This window comes from Monodelphis domestica, chromosome 1, assembly GCF_027887165.1.
Source record: "Monodelphis domestica isolate mMonDom1 chromosome 1, mMonDom1.pri, whole genome shotgun sequence".
NCBI classification, from domain to species: Eukaryota; Metazoa; Chordata; class Mammalia; order Didelphimorphia; family Didelphidae; genus Monodelphis; species Monodelphis domestica.
Genome location: NC_077227.1, coordinates 400,069,453 through 400,090,309, shown reverse-complemented (window position 1 = coordinate 400,090,309; position 20,857 = coordinate 400,069,453). Strand labels below are relative to the sequence as shown.

The 20,857-nt window shown below is 38.0% G+C and overlaps 1 protein-coding gene across 11 annotated transcripts in view; it reads right to left on the bottom strand.

Annotated features, from left to right (window-relative positions):
• Positions 1-8,113, bottom strand: part of CHD6 (chromodomain helicase DNA binding protein 6) — a 210,443-nt gene extending 202,330 nt beyond the window's left edge. For 4 of the 11 annotated variants that reach the window (XM_007474324.3, XM_007474328.3, XM_007474325.3 and 1 more), the window contains exon 1: positions 7,596-7,898. The gene's annotated coding sequence lies outside the window, so the exon portion shown is untranslated. Of the gene's footprint in view, positions 1-7,595 lie in introns of all 11 variants that reach the window. The other 7 variants (XM_007474323.3, XM_007474330.3, XM_007474326.3 and 4 more) reach the window with 3 other exon arrangements.
• Positions 8,114-20,857: the final 12,744 nt, after the last annotated feature.

The window sequence follows — 20,857 nt, the reverse complement described above, 5'->3', positions numbered from 1 at the left end:
TAAAAAAAAAACACAATAGGATAATTACAGTCATAGTATAAACATGTCTACAGAAGACCCATAGTGGTCATGATTTAATACTTTTGAATTATAGCCTGAAAACTTTTGTTTTTCTTCTCAAAAGCCTTGTGAGATATAAATTAAATTTATTGATATATTTGTTTTCTGGAGTTAAGGTTAAGAAAAAAGGAATCCATTTGTTTTAGACACACAGATGCACATGGAGATATTTCTAGAAACTGTTATATAAAATACTCAAAATCATACTTTGAGGTTATACACATGGCTCTTCTCCAAAATCCTGTCTTTTCCTTATTTCCAAATATGAAAAAAAAAAACCTAACTTCCTACCACTATGGGAAAAAATGGGGCAGGAGGGAGGGAGAAAGGGATGTTTTAAATCTCGTTTTAAATATTTTTCCCCTTTGAAGTAATTGTACAGGCATTTTTTCCACTTCCTCTGCTTTCACTTCATCTTAAGGAATAAATGTTGACATAAGTTCCATTAGCCAGAATATCTTATTCTTCTGCAATACTAGTCAATTCAGATGATCCCATATCAATTTTGCTTAAAAGAAGTTACATCCAAATGTTACTATGGATTCAATTTCTATGGATGGCTTCACTTAGTGAAGTAGGCTGACTGAAGGACTTACTTTAAAGCAACCTGGTTAGGTTTAAGGTAACCAATACTATAAAAAAGTGTTCCAACGAGAATGGTTTCCATTAATAAATCTGTTACGTGAAATATAATTTGTTAAATAAAACCTCTGTATACATTTATTCTATTAAAAGGAACTCATATACACATCTAGACATACTCTTAAGAGTATCTTCATTTAGCAGAATACAAATAATATGTCTGTAAAACTTTCTAATGACACTAAAGGAATAAAGAAAATGGAGGATTTCCTGTAGAATCATCTTAAACGTTACCACACACAAAAAATTTAATAAAATATTATCAAACTAATGCAGCTTTCAGTATAGAGAATTTAGTTTATCTCTTAGGAGAAGAGAAAGCTCAAAAAATTTCTTCTGCCATTCAAATATGGGGAGAAAGCAAAGACCCAGATCCACAGGAGACCACAGAGCCAAAGAAGCAGCAGCAACTCTAGGAACAGGAACTACCAACCTATACAAGACTATTAAAAGACCCCAGAGGCCTACCTCAAGTCACTACAAAGCTTTTTCTCTAAATAAAACACCAGAATTATGAAGAAATGACTTACTACTTTAATGGAGATGAAGGTCAATATAACCACAATAGTTGACAAAGACAGAGCATAAAGTTATAGCCTGTTCTTTTGTACATGAAGTACATGATAGTGATGAACTGCATATTATAAAAGTCAATAACTTGGGCAAATAATCAACAAGCATTTATTAAATGCCTACTCTGTGGCAAGCACGTATACTGCAAAACCAAAGAAATGACCAGAACCACTGTAAAAACAACAAATCTGATCCTATAAAAGTGACACATGCATGTTTCCAGTGAAAGCAATAGGATAGAAAGTTTCAAACTGTAGATATGTACATACAGCAGCATACATGTATGCCTTTGTCAAATGAGCATTAGAAAACAATGCAAATGTAAGGGAGTACAGTATAGTGGAAATAGTTGGTTTGAAGTCAGAAAGATGGGTTCTCATCTTAGTTCTGTTACTTATTCCCTATGTGACTTTAAAGTTGTCACTTTTTTCAAAAAGAGAGAAGAGGGCAGCTAGGCAATGAGGGTTAAGTGACTTAGAGGTGTCTTGAGGCCATATTTGAACCCAGGGCTTCCCATCTCTGGGCCTGGCTCTCAATCCAGTGAGCCACCTAGTTACCCCTGGAGTAGTCACTTATTCTCTGGATCTCAAATTCTTTGACTGAAAAATGAGGACACTGGGCTAGATCTCTAAGGTCTTTTTCTCCCTCTAAATCCTATGAGCATTATGAAATTAAAGGATTTTTTTGTATTAAGGTTTTTCTTAATGAAAGTCCTTTATAAACTAAAATAATTACCCATGAATACCTATTTCAGAAATCTAACTTTTTATTTATTGCATTATACCTATTCATATTTGCTTTAATAGATAAAAATTACTTAAACTATTGCTTGTATGACATCACATATATAACCTATATAATAAAATTGTTTACCATCTCAGGAAGGAGGAAGGAGAGAGAATTTGGAACTCAAAATTTTAGAAAATAATGTTGAAAATTTTCTTTACATGTATTGGGAAGAAAAAAAAATTGTCTGCTGGTTTTCCTAAATTTTTCAAATACTGTCTTTAGCATTTTCTTTCTTTTAAATAACTATTGGAGGGCAGCTGGGTAGCTCAGTGGATTGAGAACCAGGATTAGAGACAGGAGGTCCAAGGTTCAAATCTGGCCTCAGACACTTCCTAGCTGTGTGACTGACCCTGGGTAAGTCACTTAACCCCCATTGCCTAGCCCCTATCACTCACCTGCCTTGGAACCAAAACATAGTGATTCTAAGGTGGAAGATAAGGATTTAAAATAAAATTAATTAATTAAATTTAAAATAACTATCAGAAAACAAAAAGGCCAGCAGAAGGAAGTCTGATGGAAGTTACTCCAGTCTTCCTTCCTTACTAAAAAGGTTTCAAGTTCTTCAGAATGACTTTTTTTTCTTAAGATAGGTTAACTAAAAAAAGACTCAATCAACATGGGAGATAGCTGTATTGAAAAGGTCACAGGGCATTTTATTTTAGAATATGAAAGATACTACAAATGACATCTAAAATAAGTTTGAGAAAGGACCAAAGAATCTCAACTCGTGACAGCAAATATCTGTAGGCAAAACAGGAAAATTTCTCCTAGACTTTACTATATAATTGCTTTAGTTTATAAAAATAGAGGTAAGTTATTTAATAATTCAACTTACTACCTTTAGGACTTTCATAGAAATAAAAAAATTTTTTTTTCATGGCTTCTCCCATAGGAAATCAAAGTCTCCACAACTCAAACTAAATAAAAGAAAATTTCGGCAAGTAAAATCTGTTTTTTTTCTTTTTTATATGATTTTTACTGCCCCCCAGTCGTTCCAAAAATTCAAGAATAAGAGTCTCAGAATTTTAAATTTAGAAGGTACCTTAGTGGTGCCCATATGGGCCAATCAACACCCTAAAAAGAATACCAACTACAACCACAAAAGTGGTCATCCAGCCTGTGCTTGAAGAACTTTAATGAGAAGGAACTTGGCACAGTGAGAGGAAAATGGAAAAAGAGGAAGAGAAAGAACTGTGGTACCCAGTTTGACTCTTGAGGACTCTAATCTTTGAAAAATTTCCCCCCTTTATCAAGCCTAAAACTACTTCTTTGCAACTTCCACTGATAGTTCCCAATTCTACCCTCTGAGGCCAAAGAGTACAAGTCCCTTTCATGTGACATCCCTTCAAATACTTGAAGACAGTTATTATCAATATTATTATTCCCAAGACTTTTCCTTTCCAGGTAAACCATTCTCATTCTTTCAACAGAATCTCAGATGATCAGGGTAAAAAGTCCTTCCCTATCCTGGCTGCCCTCTCTGGTCACTCTCCAGATTATGAATGTCCTTAAACTAAGGCACTCAGAATTGAACACAATACTTTAGATTAGAACTGTTTCTTAATAAACTTGTATTTAAACATAAACTTGTATTTTTAATATTTTGAGAATCATATTTCAACAGTTTCCTTTATACTTATGTTTTTTATTTTACACATTTTAAAAAATTATTTATACTAGGTTTTACTAGACTACCAAAAAGACATACAAAAAACCTTAAGAACCCCTGCTCCAAATATAGTCAAACTGGGCCCATTACTTCCTAAATCTTGGAAATGATGATGATCTCAACACTGACAAAGACAGCATTTAGATTATTTTTTTTTTTGCAAACATATACTGTCAATTTATATTTAGCTTGTAGTATGCTAAAATTCCCATCCTGCTCCCCCATCCCCGCATGGGTGAAATAAAATTTTTGGACCCATATATAAGGTTTTAACATTTATTTCTATTATTTCATATCTGTTTAAATTTAGTCAAACTCTTATCTACTAAGATCTTTTAGTAACAAGTTATTAAACTTTACTGTCAAAGCTAGTCCACTGAAACTGTCTACCACAGGGCTAAGAAAAAAATGTGGCTGCTGTTAGGATATTATTATTTAGTCTACTATTAAACATACTATCATTAAATGGAAGCATGCCTTGACTTAGATACCTAAGAGATACAAATCAAATCTCATTAGAGTAAAAAATCTCTGAAATTTAAAAAAAGGCCCATACTCACTTATTCAATAATAATTCAATAGAACAAAAAAAAATGTAGACTATTGGAATTCAATATGCAAGTCAAAACATGTTAGTAAACTGAAGCTCTGTATGGAGGAATGGAATTACAGTGTCTTTAAGACTTCCCAAACCAATAGGAAATATAGATGGATCCCTTAAATTCTAAAACATTGTCAAACTGGTAGAGAACTTATCAATTTAATTTGTTTTGCCAAAAGGGAAATATTTTAAGTCCAGTAGCATCAAGGGAGTTGAACCCTACATCTACTCTTATAATCCTTACAGTGTTCTAAATCACTACACTTTAAAGCCTCAAGTGATTGTGGAACTTCTCCTTCAAAATTAATTTACCTAAATTCAAACCATATTAGCATTGATACAGGGTGATACTCTCTTAAAAAAACAAGAAATGCCTCATAAAAAAACCCTCCTTTATAAATCAGACAAGATCTGCAGAACATTGTCATATAGAAGCTTGTTATTTATCAATCATCTATAACAACATGGGAAAAATTCAAAATGTTTGGTTTCTACAAAGACATACTCTAATGTAGACTTTTAAAGACTAAAGTAGTTATAAGAAAAATGAATTAATAAATATTAGCTAAATGATGCTAACTTCCAAAGGATCTTCTGGAAATTCATAAGTATAGGTCAAGAGTTCTCTCTCTTTTACTACCTAGTCTTTTAACATCTTCCATGACTTACCTTATTATTTCTTAAAAAACAGAATACCAAAGAACAAGAGTTAAAGTTCATTAGATTGAAGCACCTTGCAGTTTCACTACTTAATAGCTCATTATGAAATAACTTCTTTGTATAAAATGTGATGGCAACCTACTGAGGCATAACTTCTAATTTCATAACATTTGTTTTGCCCACAACTAAAAAAACAAAGTGTAATAGGGGGAACTGGCACAGCAAAATAACAATTACTCAATTAGTTTTACTTTTAGAAAAAAAAAAACTTAGCATTTAATATATTACTAACAGAGAATAATATATTTTTTAAATGGAGGATTTGCAATCATCCTATGAGCTGCCCTAAGAAAGTATTCAACTACTTTTCTTAAACTTCTTTTGCTACTGTACATTTTATTCAGGTCTTAGATTATCAACAAGCATCAATTCTGACACATCTTAACAAACCAAATCACAAAAAAAGCAGCTTGAAGATTCAAGTCTAACTTCTACCATGCACTGATTAAATATATCCTCTCTTTGCCTCTCTCACATACAATACACATCTGTGGTATATATTTAGGTCTCGGTTTCCTCATCTGTAAAATGACAGAACTGAACTAGAATGACCATTAAGCTCTTTTCCATTTCTATATCTATTGAATATAATATGGCAAAAGAAGCTAATGCCACTGAACTGCATAATTCAGTGGTAATATAGTTGTGTCCATTATAAAAACTTTTGTATACATTACACATTACATTTGTAATATGAAAGTATCTCTCCAATTGGGGGATGTTAGGATGGTATCCATATAAAAAATAAAGAGTCTGGCATATTTAATCTGCCCTTGAAGCCAAGATTTGAGTTCAAGTACCTTCTCAGTCACATATTGGCTGTGTGATCCTGGACTGGCTTTGTCATTTAACACCTCAATGCTCTAAAAAAATTCTCTCCAACAGGGGTTCTTGACCTTTTTTTGTGTCGTGGACCCCTTTGGTAGTCTGGTAAAGCCTAAAGACATCCTACTCAGAATAACATTTGTTGCCTATATTCACAGTTGAAGAGAATGCTAAATTTTAGATAATGGAAATAAAAAGGAACGCTATTCTGAAACTAAAAATCATAGAAAAGATGATGATTTGTATTGGAAGGAGTTCCCTCAGCAGAGGGTTCCCCATAGCAAGGAAATCACAAGTCCAGTGCCTATTCTATATATAACTACATACAAAAGAAAAACTTCCAATAGCTTCTCAAATAATTTTAAAATTGCCTGGAAATTTCTAATTTCTTGATTTTTTTCTTTTCTTTTCCAACTAATATCAATGTCCTGGAGCTCCACGAATATGCAGGCGCGGAATACCCCCAAGATGCAGGTAAGGTAACACACACAGAACCCTCTGGGATAGGAAATTCGGAATGCCAAGCTTTCATCAGAAGCCTTAGCCAGGTCCACAGGCCCCAATTTAGAGAACAGAGGCCTACAAACTCACAATTGAATTATACAGCTTAATTAGATACTGCACTACACAAACACCAGTCACATTCATCATAACTGTGACGAGGGATACTTTATGCACACACATGTAAGTGCCAACTTATGTATTTCCGATTAGTTCAAATAAAATTGGGGCTGAAAACTCAAATGCGAAAAGATTTCTTTAACACCTTGAAAAATCCAAGGGCCTGCCAATCATTCACCATGCACCAAAGCATTGCCTGGAAAATTGGGAGATGACACCTTTAAAACTTCACCCCAAAGGAAAAGCCCAGAAGAGTTGATTTTCCCCATTCTCTTCCCCTCCCCCGCACCTCAAAAACCATGCAGCCCCATAGGACATGAAACTTGGCTCTGGGTTATCTCGGATGCTGGTTCCTAACCACTGCTCCACAACGCAGCAAGGAACCCTAGCCAAGGCGTGAGCGAGGGTGGGTGGGGGCAGCAGCTAGAGAACTTGGTCCTCTGGCTGCGGGACTGAGAGGATGACAATCTCGGTAAAGCTCCTGGGGATCCTGAAAGCGCAGAAGTGACCATCATTACCTGGGGCTCCCCCCTCCAACACTGCAGGGGGATGGAGCAACTTCTCCAGGGTCCCCAGGGTGCCCCCGCCCGCCAGCCCACGCGGAAGGGGGTCCTTCCGGGAGGTGTGGGGGGGAGGATTTTGTCCCCCAGCGCGGCCGCAGCGCAGCCGGGGCCCGCGCCAGCTCCCAAGGACAGCGGCACGCACCCTCCTGACGGACTCGGCGAGGCCCCCGACGGACGGACAGATGGACGAACGTGGGAGGGGGAGCACGGCGCGGCCTGGCCGGGCCCAGGGAGGCCCAGCCGGGCTCGCCCCCCTCCTCAACTTCCCCTCACCCCGGCCGCCTCCTCTCCCCTCCCCCTCCCGGTCGCCCGTTCCCTTCCTCCCTCCCTCGTTCGCTAGCTCGCCCCGCGGCCGGCCCAGCTCTCAGCCCCAGTTCTCAGCCCGGCCCCCGGCGACCGCGCAGTCCCACTCCTCCCGGCTTCATTCATAAGGACAGACCAGCTGGACCCAAGGGTTGCGATCCTGGACAGGAGGGCACGACCGGGCCGCCGAGACCGGTGCGGAAAATAAAAAGTTAAGAGAAGAACTTACCTAAAATGGCTCCTGCAGCAGCCAAAATACAAACAGCTATTATTTGGTGAAGTTTAGCTCAGACACCCTGCAAGGACACCCTAACCCGGATCGAGCCCGCCTCCCCGGCCACGCCATTGGAGTTCCCTGGCTCTCGGCATGAAATCATTGGTCGCAGTGGCCATCGCTCAGACGGCAGCCCGTTTCAAGCTTGCTTGCAGGGGCGAGTGATGGGCTCGCTCCATTGTGCTCATATTTGCATGGATGTGATAGCGGCGTTGATTGGCCCGTGAACGGGGCCGCACCGCCCCCCGCGCGCCTCTCCGGCGCCCCCGCGACAACGTAGGCCACCCTTCCCTCTCCTTTCCTACCCCCTCCCTTTTCCCTACCCCAGCGGGCTGCGTACCCCCTCTTCCCCCCGCCCCCGGCCCTGCGGGAGGAAGGGAGGGAGGAAGAACTGGAAAGAGAGAAGGAACGAGGAAAAGAGAGAGGGAGAGAGGGAGGGGGTAGTGTGACCAGCCCGACGGGGATCCAGCCCCTTAGCGGGGCGGGACTGAATTCTCCGCCCACAAACCTCGGAGCCAGAGCCTGGGGGAGGACCGGAGAGAGAAAGCACGAAATGGGATTCTGGGGGGAGGATGAAGAAAATGCACAAGAGAAGGAAAGGAAAAAGAGAAGAGAGAAAAGCAGGGGAAAGGGAAAGCAAGAGAATAGGGAGAGCGAAGCAGAGGAAGGAGGAGGATCAGAAAAACAAAAGAGGCAGAGGGTAAAAGAAGAGAAACGCAGAAAAGAAATGGGGGAGAGAAGGAAAAGGAAAAATTAAAAAAGGAGAGAGAGAGGAACAGGAGAAAGTAAAGAAGAGGAAGAAGGGCGAGAATGGAAAATGGTTAGATGGTGAGGGAAGGTAGTAGAGCTGAGCCACACACACAAATGAGCTTGTCAAATAGTTGACAGTGAAACTGATGCCAGCCATTCAATGCTGATGTCCAGGATAAAGCCCTCACTCACAAAATGCTTCAGTCCTTCACAGCTTTACAAGGTTGACTACTCTTAATGACATCTTTAATACTGGATGAGCCAGATGGCCTTTCTTCCTAGGTCCACTGGGCCCCCAAACCCTGCTGGGAATAAGGCACAGGCTCCACCGATTCTTCAATCATATAAGCAGAATTACACATTTTGGGTGGGGCTTCGAGAATCCACAGCATCATGCCAGTCCTAGAAGCTATAGTGGCCTGGCATCTTAGTAGTGTGCCCTGATTTGCTGGAGAGCTTTATCCTTTGTCTGCTTGCTCTTTTTTTGAGCAGGTGTTTACCTTTGATTTAAACTAGATATTTCCTAAATGTTGATAATAAAAAAGTTGTTTAACCCAATATGTTTACTTATAGTGGGATTTAATTTAAAACAACTGACTTGTCCTAACCTTCTAGATAACCTGTTTTTCTTCAATAAAAATAGAAGTAATCTGAATCCTGATCATTCACAGGCCATTTTCTCTCTGGTCCCATGCATTTCAAATTAGTTAAGTTTTATTTTATTAGTAACATCTGTTATTGTTAACAGCAACAACAAAAATAAAACTGTTCCATTCCAAATAACAAGGGATTTAACATTTTTGTATGAGACCCCTTTTTTCTATATTTTAAAATCTTTCAATCTCACTTTGCATATCAACTTTTCTCCTATCTGATGTTAAACTTTTCTCCAGCTTCATACATTTCAAATAACCCAATTCATGTACATTGGCTTGGCTCTTGCCACCTTTCTGCTCTATATTTGTAGATTTCTTATTGATCATACTTCAGAAATATCATAGATTTTCAGGTTGAAAGGACTTTGGAGTGTAGCTCTTATGTATATTTTAAACTCATATTGGGATCTTTCATTTTTAAATCTTCTATATTTCTCACTATTCCTTCCCCATATCCTTTTCCCTTCTGAAGGAGCCAATTCTAGGAAGGAAGGAAGGAAGGAAGGAAGGAAGGAAGGAAGGAAGGAAGGAAGGAAGGAAGGAAGGAAGGAAGGAAGGAAGGAAGGAAGGAAGGAAGAGAGAGAGAGAGAGAGAGAGAGAGAGAGAGAGAGAAGAAAGAAAGAAAGAAAGAAAGAAAGAAAGAAAGAAAGAAAGAAAGAAAGAAAGAAAGAAAGAAAGAAAGAAAGAAAGAAAGAAAGAAAGAAAGAAAGAAAGAGAAAGAGAGAAGGGAGTAAGGAAGGAAGAAAGGAAGACCATCTAAACTAACCAATTTGTCAGCTATTTTTAACATTATATGCAATATTCTTCATCTATAGTCCCCTAGCAACACTACCTCACATCTCTTCTTTGAGGTCACCATTGGTCATTATAATTTCCTAACATTCTGTTTAATTATTATTCTTTCTAGTTACATTATTGTAGCCATTGTGTACATTGTTTTCTTAATTTTATTTACTTCACTTTGCAATAGGCAACACGTCTTTCCATGCTTCTCCTGCAGTCATTTTATTCATTGTTTCTTACAGGAAAGTAATATTTCATTACATTTATGTGCCACAATTTGCAAAGTCATTCCCTAGTTGATGGACAGCTACATTGTTTCTAATTCTTTGCTACTACAAAAAGTTCTTCTATAAATATCTTGATGTTTATGGAATCTTTGTTTTTATCTTTGACCTCCTTGAAATCTATGTCTAATAGTGGAAGCTCCAGATCAAATGATATGGGCATTTTAGTCACTTTCTTAGTATAATTCTGAATTGCTTTCTATAATAGTTGGGCCATACACAGCTCTGCCAATGGTATATTAATGAACCTTTATTTTTATAACCCTTCTAATATTGACTACTGCCACTTTCAGCATCTTTGCCAGTTTTCTAGGTATCAGATAAAACCTCAGAGTTTTAATTTGCATTTTCATAATAATGGTTTGGAGTAATCTTTCATATGCCAAGTCTTACATTTTACAGATGAAAAAGCCAAGGTCCAGATTTAGGGACAACCAATTTGCCTGATGAAACATAGTAACTAGAAGAGCCAGGATTTGAACTTGAGCCTTCTGCCTCCAAACCACATTCTCTTTCCATTAGACATATATATAGCAAGACTTCTTTGCCATAAATCAAATAACCAAGTAAAACACAATTATGCACATATGAACAGCAGGCTCTAATGTACCATGTGAAGGACAAGGAAGGAATGATCATTTTTAATGGGAAGATCAGTGAGTCAACCAGCTCCTAGTAGGAGGAATTGTGCTGAGCCCCAAAAAATGAAACAGCTGATGCTCTTAAGGCAACTTATATTGTCATGACAGGAGACAACATTTAACATATAAAGAATAAAGGCAAAAATAGAAAGATAGTAGAGAGATAGTAGGAACAAACTAATTATGGAGGGATTTAGCAACAGAGTATGTCTTGTCTTTGAAGATGTAGCTGAAGCATCATTTTTTTTGCATAAAACCCTCCAAACCTTGGAGTCCCCTTTTCCAAACTACTTTGTATATAGCTGCTTTGTATATATTTGTATTTAATTGTATGTTTATGCTTTATATATTTTATGTATACTTATTTTCTCCTCAATTAGAATGTTAGCTTGGAAGGAATAATTGTATCACTCTTTGTATTTGTATCCTCAGCACCTAGCACAATACCTGGCAGATCACAGGCACCAAACAAATACTTGTTGATTAAATTGGGAGACTAGGAAAAGTTTCATGTAAGAAGTGATGCCTGAGCTACATGTTGTTTTTTAAATTAAGTTTTCTTCCCCTTTCCCTTCCATTCTACCCCCAAATTGAGAAAAATTATAAAACAAAACCCTTGTTAACAAGCAATGCATAATCAAACAAAGCAAATTTACTCACTGGCTATGTCTTATACATGTTATATATGCATAGATAGATATCATAAAGATATTATAGATCTATCTCTATACCTATTGATCTATCCATATGTCTCATTTTACACTCTGATTCTTCTTTCTTCTATAAGGAGGTGGGTTGCATGTTTTATCATTAGTCCTCTGGATCTTGATCAAAGTTCCTAAATTTTTTTCATAGTTGATTGTCATTATAATTTTGTCATAATTTCATAAATTGTTCTCTTGGGTTGTGTTCACTTTGTTTTGTATCATTTCATCCAAGTCATCCCCAGTTTCTCTAAAACCATGCCTTTCATTATTTCTTATAGCACAATAGCATTCTATCACATTTATGTATCCCTTTACATTCCCATTCTTTGCCACTTCAAAAAAAAAATCTATAAATGTTTTTGTACATCGCTGGAATTTGTTTTGCTTAGGACTAATCTTTTCCTTAATCTACTATCTCTCTAATTCCCTCTCACCGTTTTTCTCATTTCCTTCCTATTTCTATGCTGAGTAAAATGTATTTCTGTACCCAAATGAGTGTCTGTGTGTATGTATAGATGGATATGTTCTTTTCTTCTTTGACTAGTTCAGAAAAGATTGTGATTCTGAGGTGCATCTTGAAGGAATCGAAAGATTCTGTGAGGTAGAAGTAAGGAGTGAGTGTGTTCCATGTATTATGGGAGTCTTTAGGCTTGGAGACAAGAAATTGAATGTTGTGTGCAAGGAGCATAAAGGAGGCCTGCTTGGCCAGAAGAGAGGTAATATATAAGAAGGCAGGAAAGATAGGTTGGGATTAGGTTGTGAATGACTTTTAAAAGCCACAAAGAGGAATTTATATTTGATCCTGATAGATAGAGCCACTAAAGTGGAAGATGGTCTAATCTGCATTTTAGGAAAGTCATTTTGACAGTGGTTTGGAGGATAGATTGTAGTGGGGAGAGGCTTGAAGCAAAATTAGGAGGCAGTATACTGCAATAATACAGGTTAAATGTGATAAAGTCCTAACCTTAGATGGTGACTGTGTAAATGGTGAGGAGATGGATCCAAAAGATGTTGTAGAAGTAGAAATAGCAATATTTGGCAACAAATTAAACATAAGAGGTATAGAACAGTGCAGAGGGTGTGGCATTGGGAGACTAGAAGAGCAAAATGTCCTTAGAAGAAATAAAGAAGTTCAGTGTAAGGGAAAATCATGAATTCTGTTTTGGAAATATGGAACTGGAAGTGCCTATGGGAGATCCATTCTGAAATTTGCAAATAGCAGTTGATGTGTCTATAGTAGAACACAGGAGAAAGGTTAGGGCTGGTTATATAAATCCATAAAAAAGGTGATGATTAAACCCATGAGAGTTGATGGGGTCACCAAGAAATGTTAAACAGAGAAAAACAGAACTTTGGAGAACACCCACAGTTGGGGGATGGGGCATGATTTGGATGATGATTCACCAAAGAAGTGTTCAGATAGGTAGAAAAACCAAGAGAGAAGAACATCACAAAAATCCAGCAAAGAGAGTATCCTGGGTTGTTGTGAAGATTAAACATTTGTAAAGTGCTTAACATAGCACTTGGCACGTAGCTGGCACTATACAGAAGCTAACAATTATATGTGTGTAAAATATACATAGTTAACATTTATATGCATGTAAACACATATAATATATAAACATAATTAAATAAAAATTATGTACATAATCTTATATGACAATATGACAAGTTGACATTTCAATTAGTTCTTTAAAAATGAATAGGAACTCAGGAAGGGGAAGAGGTCATTCTGGGCATGGGTAATAAAGTGAGCAAAGTCATGACAAATGTTGTGGAAGATATTAGAAGGCTTTGAATGCCAGGGTAAAAGGAGTTTTTACTTTTAGGGTTCTGATCAGAAGAGTGGCATGATCACATTTGTACATTATTAATAAAAATCAATCTGTTGGTGGGAGGATAGATTAGAAGGAAAGGCTAGAGAGGGGGAAAACAGTTAAGGGACTGTTACAACAGTTCAAGTGAATATTGTCGAGGACCTCTAATAGATTCCTCTTTGAGGCTAGGATTATGGGCTTGAAGTTCTGTAGGAGAGGGAATTAAATTGTAAAATCATTTTGGAATGGATAGAAAGGGAAAAGAGCATTTCAGGACAAACTTTGGGAAATGCAATCAACAAAGGCCAAGACATGAGAATGTAAAGTAGATTAAGGGAAGGATGATGGATCCAATTCAACTAACACTGATTTGTGGTAGTATGTTCAACATAGTGTGTGTGTGTGTGTGTGTGTGTGTGTGTGTGTGTGTTGTCCTGTCCTAGGCACTAAAGATCCAAAGATAGACCCTGCTCTTGAGCAGCTTTATCTAATGAAGGAACTTGAAATACTTAATAGTTAACATTTATAGAAAGCCTACTAGGCGCCAAGACCTTGGCAAATACTATCATTTTATCTTCAAAACAACTCTGGGAGGAAGGTGCTATCATCCTCATTTTATAAATGAGGAAGCTGAAGTGAACAAATATTAAGTGACTTGTCTGGGTCACACAGCTAATTGTAAAAAGAAATTCTTTATTCTTTTTTTTTATTTAAGAGGGACTTGGAGGTCCTCTTACCATAGAGATGTGTAGGGATGAACCAGTCCATAGTAACAGGAAGTAGAAACCATAGAGATAGGAAAGAGAAACCATAGCTATAGGAAGGAGGAACCATAGAGACAGGAAGTAAGGTAGGAGAAGGTTATAAAAGGGGCCAAAGGGCAATGGGGGGGGGGGGGGGTTGGGTCAGTTACTGACAGTTGGGTCTGGCAGTTGTGGGGAAGTGGGGCATGAGTTGATTGTCGGGGGTTGGTTGCTGGTGGGTTGGTGATTAGTTGGTGGTTGGAGTTTAGGTGCTAGAATATAAAGGTGGGCCTGAGCTTACTGAGAGGGCTTTTTGGCTTTAGCCTTTAGAGGGCTTTTTGCCTTTTGGGTTTATGGCTTTTGGTTTGGGCTGTTAGGATTTTTTATTTCTTGAACTTTTTGGAAGGTGGCTGGTCTTCATTGACAAACCTATTTGGGGTTGGATTAAATACTGAATGGGCTGGTTTTGATTGGGTGGATTTAGTTGGAACTTTATGAGGTGGTTGTTATTAGCAGTAGTTATAGGCAGTTATAGGTAAATATAGGTTGTTTTAAATAGTAATTATAGGCAGTTATAGGATAGCTAGTTAGGTATTAGGAAATTTATTTCTCTACCTCTTTCCTATATTTCTCTCCTTTACTATATTCATTTTACTATCTCTATGTTAATTAAACTAAATTGTTAATTGTTTAAAACTGCTGGAAGTTTTCTTTGGCTTAAAAGGATAATATTGATTTACAACTCTAATATATTCTCATTAAAACTTAAATTATTAAAAGTTGCTCTCTTATTTTGTCTAAACTCTTATTTTAACTCTTATATAATACATATCAGAGGTTGTATTTAAATTCAAATCTTCCTGACTCTGATCTAGGATTCTATATACTGTTACCTAGTTTTTCCAGAGACAAGAGTTTGAGTAGAATGTAGTAGGAGGTAAGGTTGATAATGTCAGGAAATAAAAGGTAAGATCAGGGGTGGAATGAGGAGAGGTAAGTTAAGAAGTTGATAGAATGACCACTGTTTTCCACCCTCTTCTGAATTTCCCTATTTTTAGCCATCCTTCTAGGCACATAGGTTTGCAGCTCTGAAGTTATCCTTAGCTCCTCATTCTCCTTTACCCCACAGATCCCAACAGCTTCCAAGTCTCGTCAACTCTCTCTAACACATATCTCACATTTGTTTCCTTTCCACTCCCATGGTTATGAGCCTAGTTCAGGCCCTTATTACATCTTTTCCAGATAATTAGAGACTTATTGGTCTCTCTTTCTCAAGTCTATCTCTTTTCCAATCCATATTCCATGCAGCTGCCAAAGTAATATTCTTAAAGCACAGAGCTGGCCACATCACTCCCCTACTAAATAAACTCCAGGGGCTTGCTATTACCTCTGAGATAAAATATAAGACTCTGTTTGGTATTTAAATTACTAGATAACAACCTGATTCTAACTCACATGTCAATGCTTATTATATATTAATCTCCTTCATGCATGAATTGCCCTTCTGGCTGTTCCTCACACATGACATTCCATTTTCCATCTCTCTGACTCTTTTACATAGACTGGTCCCATTCCTAGAATGCACCCTTCTCACCACCACCTTTGAGATTCAATAGTGTCCATCAAAGCTAAATGCAAGAACTAGCTCCAACCTGAGACCTTATTTATACTGCATACCCCATCTTCTATTGCCTTCTCCACCAATGAATAATTCAGAGAGTCAGGAAGACCTGAATTCAAATCCAGCTTCAGATACTTACCCAGCTGTGTGACCCTGGGCAAGTCATTTAATATCTTTCTGTCTCAGTTTCTTTATCTGTAGAGTAGGGCTAATAATAGCATCTACTTTACTGGGTTGTTGTGAAAGTCAAATGAGATAACATTTGTAAAGTGCTTAATGTAGTGCTTGGCACTATATAAATATTAGCTACTATTATTCATATAGATTTTGTATTATTTTGTGGATATCATAAGGGTTAAAAATTGAAGGGTTGGATGAATAAATTTATAAGAGTAATGTCACCAGAAATTATTACTCAAGCCAGAATGACTTTATAACAATTTATTTATACAATAGAGGGAAAGAGGGAAAGTAAGGAAATGAGAGAGAGTAAATATTTACTCTAACCTGGTCTGAACCTGACAGGGATTCAGAGGCCCCAGAAAAGAGGGACCAAAGGTAAATTAAACAAGGGTTTTAGCCATGAGGCCCCCTCCAAGATAAGGGGCCTCTCTGGAGGCTAGAAAAGCCAGGAAAGGGAGTCAACCTTTTTCACTCACCCAATATCTCTAAGGGAAAATCAAAGAGCAGTTTGAGGTCCCCAAGATAGAGCTCCTTCAAGATCAAGTTTTCAGTGGAAAGAGCTGTTCACAGGAAGTTCGTGTCACTTTTAAAGACCATTCCTTTCATCACTTCCTGTGCCTTCCTTCCACTTTATGTGGACCAATTACAGTTATAGTTTTGCTTAGGACTGCCCAGGGGCAGTCAGTGGGTTTCTGATTCATCACTCACCATAGCACACGTGGGTCACAGACTTCCCCATACTTAAGAATAAGTGAAAGGGGGAAACTGAGTAGCTCAGTGGATTGAGAACCAGGCCTAGAGATGGGAGGTCCTAGGTTCAAATCTGGCTTCAGACACTTCCCAGCTGTGTGACCCTGGGCAAGTCACTTAATCCCCATTGCCCAGCCCTTACCTTTCTTCTGCCTTGGAACCAATACACGGTATTGATTCCAAGACAGAAAGTAAGGGTTTAAAAAAAAAAGAATAAGTGGAGTGTATATGCTTCTGGTGATGAAATCTAAAAATGGGCTGGGGAGAGTTAATACCATCTTCACAATATGTAGATAATAATAATAATAGTTAATATGTAAATATGTGTGTATATATAGTTAACATCTAAATTTGTATAAATATATTCATAATATAGAAATATAATAAATAAATAAAATATTATATATAAAGTATTATATGACAGTATGAAAGCTCCTAGAGGTTAGGGAAATTTTCATTTTTGGTTTTGTGTCCCCAGTGCCTAGCACATAAGGACTGGACCTGTGATTTCACTGGTATAAGGAACTACAGATATGGAAATTTTTTTTTACCAGTGCAGGTCAGCACCTTTTTTCTCTGAAAACTTCAAGCATGGCCCGGAGCATTAAGAGGGGAAGTGGTCCACATACCTAGAATGTGTCAAAGATGGAACTTGAACCTATGCCTTCCTGGCTCCTAGGCCAATTCTCTATTCAACATACTATGCTGCTTTCAAAGCAGCATGGTGATTGATTTATTCCATTTTCTGTCTGCTTGTATTTCTATAATCTAGGCTGGTTGATAACTTTTTTTTGCCAACCATAGAAGTCCCTTTTGGTCTTCCCTTTCTTAGACCTTTTAGAACACTTTGTCACTCTTGACATAGTCTGGCATATATCAGGTGCTTAATAAATGTTTAATAATTGATTGCTTTGTCTTCTAATTCACTTATTTAAATACTATTCTGTACTATTTTATATAAATATATATAGTACTACTGTGTGTATGCATATGAATATACATATATGGTTTATGCCCATTGTTAAATTGTAAGTTTTATGAAGGCGGAGATCATACCTTAAGTACTTTGTTTATCCCCTTTCCATAACCCAAGAGCATTTTGTATACAGATAGAACTTACTAAGTGGTTTTATGAATGAATTAATTTAAAGTCAATAAGAGTCAGTCAATAAGGATTTATTAAGCTTCTGCTATGTGTCAGGCACTATGCTAAATATCAGGGACACAAAAAGAAGCAAAAGACAGTCTCTGCTCTTGATATACAAACAAGCTATATGCAGGATAAATAGAAAATAATGAAAAGATTAAAAACATTGGAATTAAAGGGAATAATGAAGGGCTTCTTGTAGAAGATATGGTTTTAATTGGAATTTAAAGGAATGTGGGAGCTGGAAATGAGGAGACAGAACATTTTAGGCATGGAGGACAGCAAAAAAAAATATCTGAGACTAAGAGATTGGTAGATTGACATATTATATCAAGAATATTTATACAAAGTATCTTTCTATTTCATTTTTTTGTTCAAATTTTGAAAGTACTCCTTTATTTAGGTTTGTGTCTAAGCAATCCAGGCTGGTCTCAAATATAGTTATTTCTATTATATTCCATATATTCTTTCTCATTCAAGCATTAGCAGTTCTGCAAATTAAATTAATTAACTATGATTTTATTCAATATTTATTCAATATGAAGGAATATAAGTTAATGAAATTGGCAATGAAATAAGCAAATCATACCTTTAGATATTTCTGCCTTAAGTCTCTTTCCTCTCTATTTCTTTCTCTCAAATTGATAGTTCTAAAGCATTGGTCTTACCATTTCTCCTCCGCTCAAGAAGTATTAGTAGCTCCCCAGTGCCTCTAGACTAAAATACAAAGTCCTTCTCTTAGCATGTAAAGCCCTTTACAATCTGGCTTTCCTACCTTTCTGGTATAATAGGGGTCTGGCACAGGCAAAGAATGCTCAGCTTATATAATTCCCCCATATTGAAGAGTCTGAGAAGCCTACTTCCTATAGAGTTATAAAAGCATCTTTGAGAGACTTAGGAAATGCATAAACATTCTCTAGTTGTCAAATGAAGAGATATTGCTTTAAAAAGAGAAAGGTCTTGTAAGGAAGACCAATTTGGGGCCCCATAAATACAGGTCTACCCTGGTGTTTGTTCTTTCACTTTATATAAAGGAGAGCAACCTGGAGCTCCAGCTTTTCAAGGTTCTACAGGTCAGAAGAGTGAGCTTCTAAAGAGTCCAGGAGCCCAGAAGTCAAATCCCTGCTGAGTTTTGCAGCCAATATCAAAGAATAATATCACTATCAAAGAATGTGAGAATGAAGAGCAGCCTTTGGGAACGAGCCCAGAAATAGCTGAGACAGACCTCATCCAAGATTTTTGACAAGAACTTGATGGACTCATACTCTGCAGAAACCATACTAGATCTGAGCCTACTCTCCCTGTAGATAAGAGTGGAATTAGGAGAATATAATCTCAAGGCATTGTGGGGAAATGTGAACAGATTTTTATTGTCGTATCTTCAAAGTAAATATTTCTTTGTAAGAACTGATTGGTATTATTTCATTAAATGGAACTAGGATACTAGTCACTAGGCTAATGGTGGGTGGGCCGAGGATGGGAAGCATATGCAGAATGGGAGCTCAAGCTGAGGACATTAGAGAAAGACATTCCAACTACTCTTTTGTTGCTCTTGTGTTATTTCAGTCATGCCTGACTCTGTGACCCAACTAGGGATTTTCTTGGCAGAGATACTGGAGTGGTTTGCCATTTCCTCCTCTCGCTCATTAAATAGATGAAGATACTGAAGCAAGTAGGATTAAGTGACTTGCCCAGGGTCACAGAGTTGCTAAGTGTCTAAGGCTAGATTTGAACTCAAGAAGATGGATCTTCCTGACTCCAGAACTGGTACTCTATCCACTGGGCTACCTAGCTACCCCTCTCCAATTCCTCAGGGATACCATAAAATTAAAAAAGGAAGATACAGCAGGCTGTAGTCTTAAAAAGTGATATCAGGGCACACTCACTACCCCCACTTACTATACGCACAGTCTATGCTCAGCCAAATAGACCTCTTTAATACACCCCCTCACAAGCTTCTATCTCCCATAATTATGTCTTTATGTTTGAAATGTCCCTCATGTTTGAATTGTTCTGCTTCCTCAAGTTCTTAACTCCCTCCAAGGTTCAACTCAAGTGCCATCTTCTGCTTCATGCCTTTCTTGATTCTCCCTCCCACTATTAGTCTTTTTTTTATCCCTGAATTAATTTACATTTATGTATGTACTTTGTATTTACTTCTCAGTGTATGTGTTATGTCCACTGCATTAGTGTGTATGTTCATTGGGAGCAAGAACTGCTTTTTTTGTTTTTTTTTGAAGCCTCACCATCCAACATGGCATCTGGAATGCAGTAGATGCTTAGTAAATGACAACTTTTGAAGCTTTTTTGTGTCATGGACTCTATTGGTAGTCTGGAAAAAGCCTATGAACCCTTTATTAAAATAATATTGTTAAATGTATGAAATAAAAGGCATAGAATTACAAAGGAAATCAATTATAGTGAATTTTAAAAATATTTTTTAAAACAATATTCTTAGGCCAAAGTTCAAGAACCCCTGTACTAAATGCCTATTGAAAAAGGAAGGAAGGAAGGAAGGAAGGAAGGAAGGAAGGAAGGAAGGAAGGAAGGAAGGAAGGAAGGAAGGAAGGAAGGAAGGAAGGAAGGGAGGGAGGGAGGGAGGGAGGGAGGGAGGGAGGGAGGAAGGAAGGAAGGAAGGAAGGAAGGAAGGAAGGAAGGAAGGAAGGAAGGAAGGAAGGAAGGGAGGGAGGGAGGGAGGGAGGGAGGGAGGGAGGGAGGGAGGGAGGAAGGAAGGAAGGAAGGAAGGAAGGAAGGAAGGAAGGAAGGAAGGAAGGAAGGAAGGAAGGAAGGAAGGAAGGAAGGAAGGAAGGAAGGAAGGAAGGAAAGAAGGAAGGGAGGGAGGGAGGAAAGAAGGAGAGAAGGAAGGAAAGAAAGAAGGAAGGAAGGAAGGAAGGAAGGGAGGAAGGAAGGAAGGAGGGGATGGAGGGAGGAAGAAAGGAAGGAAGGAAGGAAAGAAAGAAGGAAGGAAGGAAGGAAGGAAGGGAGGGAGGGAGGAAGGAAGGAAGGAGGGGATGGAGGGAGGGAGGGAGGAAGGAAGGAAGGAAGGAAGGAAGGAAAGAAGGAAGGAAGGAAGGGAGGAAGAAAGGAAGGAAGGAAGGAAAGAAGGAAGGAAGGAAGGAAGGAGGGGAGGGAGGG